This window comes from Otolemur garnettii, unplaced genomic scaffold, assembly GCF_000181295.1.
Source record: "Otolemur garnettii isolate 467f Iridium unplaced genomic scaffold, OtoGar3 scaffold00047, whole genome shotgun sequence".
NCBI classification, from domain to species: Eukaryota; Metazoa; Chordata; class Mammalia; order Primates; family Galagidae; genus Otolemur; species Otolemur garnettii.
The window spans coordinates 3514308-3517089 of NW_003852442.1; positions in this window are offsets into that span (position 1 = coordinate 3514308).

The following is a 2782-nucleotide window of genomic DNA, read 5'->3' on the forward strand; positions in this document are numbered from 1 at the left end:
AACAGCAAAACCAGGAAGATGAAAAACAGATGACTAAATGCCTGTTCAGTGAAAGGAGGCTCAGCTCTCAGCACACTAGTATCAAAGCCCATTAGCAAAGATGTGGAAACAACCCAAGTGCCCATTAAGACATGAATGAATATATAACTGTGGTATATGTACACCATGGAATACTACTCAGCCATAAAAAGATGGAGACTGCCTTTTTTGTGTTTATCTGGATGAGTCTGGAGAACATTCTCCTAAGTAAAGTATCTCAAGAATGAACAATGAAGCATCTATATACTCAATACTTCATTGACACCAGTAGATGAACAACTATGGATCAATACAAGAGAAAAACACAATTAAATTCAAAATGAGGGAAGGGAGAGGGTGTTCAAAAAATTCCCACCTACCAGGTACAATGTAGGGGTATATGGCCCTACATTGTAGTTGAGTCTGGGCTCAACTACAACTCAGACTTTACCTTACAAACACAAACAATATAACCTGATTGTATGTACCCTTATATCATTCTGCAATAAAAACATAAAAACTCAGTCATTTAAATTAACAGTATTTTGAATAAGACCATGATTTCACTAAGTGTTTCGAAGTAAGATGTGAACATCTGAGCACTGATGATTTGGGCCTAGGATTTGGACTTCTAGAACTTTTCTTTCACCCGCACAAGTTAAAGGACGTTGTCAGCAATCAGTAAGGAGAAATGGGGGAATGGAGATGGGTAAGCGGACAGTGCCTGCCTCCTGAAAGTTCTGTATGTCATACTCACTGCAGAGTGTGGGTTTAGTCATCCTCCATAAAACCTCTTACCCTCTTAAAAGAAAAGAAACCCATTAGCAACACAGGGAAAGCTTCCTGCCTAATGCCAAGTGAGAAACCAAGGAGGCAACAGGGGTAAGTTACATTCTCCCACTGCGCCCAGATGCAGCCCTGTCTTCAAGGGAGCAAGAATTGGAAGGAACCACAAAGAGATGAAAATACATTAGGGCTACGGGACCTTGAGAATTCTTTTGCTATGTCAGAGTTTCAATCTAAAGGAGAGCAAAGGCTTAAAACAGCCAATAAAGATCCCAATTCCCACAGAGAAATATACCCCCCTTCCCTGCCAGCGTTTCCTGGCTCCTCTCCCAGATAGATTCCTTGCACTTGAACTCTTGTCTCAGTCAGTTTTTTTGGGGATGGGGGTAGGGAGTCCAAGCTAAAATGGATATATCCCTCAGACTGGACTGTCCGGGCCCCAGGGTGTAAATATCTTCATGGATCTCCTTATGGACTCAATGCCCCGGTTAAACCACTTGCTATCTTTCTGGAGACATGCTTGTGACTGTGTCCTGCTTACTTTGGGTGGAGCTTCATGTACACAGAGGTTAAAGGACACTGGGAGCTGATGTCACCAAGAGGAATTCTCTGCCCGGGAGTCTGCCATTTATCACAATATAAAGAATGTGAACAGTGGAACTCAGCCGGCAGATCTGCATTTATTATCAAATGTCTCACAGCATCTTCCATTAGGAGTAGAAATTAAGCCTTTGCCCAGGAGATACATTATCACTGCCAGTGGCCTCCCACATAGTTTTCTAATGGAAGTCATTAGCCATTTGGCCTCCAGAGATAACAGGCCTGCTCTGGCCAGCCTGGATTCTAGCCTGTGAGTCAGCGATGATGACGCTGTGTTTTGTCCTGGGCTCTGGGCCTTCCCCATTCTCTTTCTGGCCAGGACCACTCCAGAAGGCTTGGAAGGGGAGGGGAGACCAAAGAGTCATCCCCAGGAGCCCAGGAAATGGGGCCAGGCTTGCCGAACTCTGCTATGAGCCAGCCATGGGACGGACAGAGATTCAACGACATCATCCTTGCACCAAGAAGCTCCTGGAGCGAAACAACTCAAACGTTCATCAGCTGATGATGGAGAAACAAAATGTGGTCTGTCCATACAGTGGGGTATTATTCACCCATAAAAAGGAGTGAAGTGCTGATGCTCGAACCTGGACACTGAGTGAAAGAAGCTGGACACGAAGGAATGTCTCACTCCCTTTAAGTGAAGCACCCAGAATGGGTAAATCCACAAAGACAGAGAAGAGAATAGTGGCTGCCAGGGGATGGGGGAGCCTCCCCCCACAAAAGCGACTTACATGTCAGAGCAAATGAACAATTTGAAACCAGGCATCAGACAGCCGTGTTCTCAGAAGTCTCTGGCCACCCTGCCATGGTGAACTATTGACTTGTCATCTTTTCTGAAAGTTCCCGGGTCTTACCATATTGCACAGCTCAGGAGTTCAAGACTACCCAGAGCAAGAATAAGACCCCATCTCTACTAAAAATAGAAAAACTAGCCAGGGGTTGTGGTAGGTGCCTGTAGCCCCAGCTAGTCAAGAGGATGGCTTGAGCTCAAGAGTTCGAGGTTGCTGTGAGCTATGACACCATGCAAGGTGACAGAGTGAAAGTGTCTCAAAAAAACAAAAACAAAAACAAAAATGACCCATGCCCTTGGTGTATCCCCAAACCTGACCCAGGTGGCCTATGCCAGGTACAGTATTTTCCTAAAGAAAAAGTTCTTTTCTCACGAAGAACTTTGGTGCTAGCAGTTCAAATGATTTTCTCCCCACCATTAAAGTAGTATAGTCATTTGATCAAATTGAATTAATTATTATTACTATTTTTTTTGGCCAGAGCTGGGTTTGAACCTGCCACCTCCAGTATATGGGGCTGGCACCCTACTCCTTTGAGCCACGGGTGCCGCCCAAATTGAATTAATTTTTTTTTTTTCTAGATAGTTTCA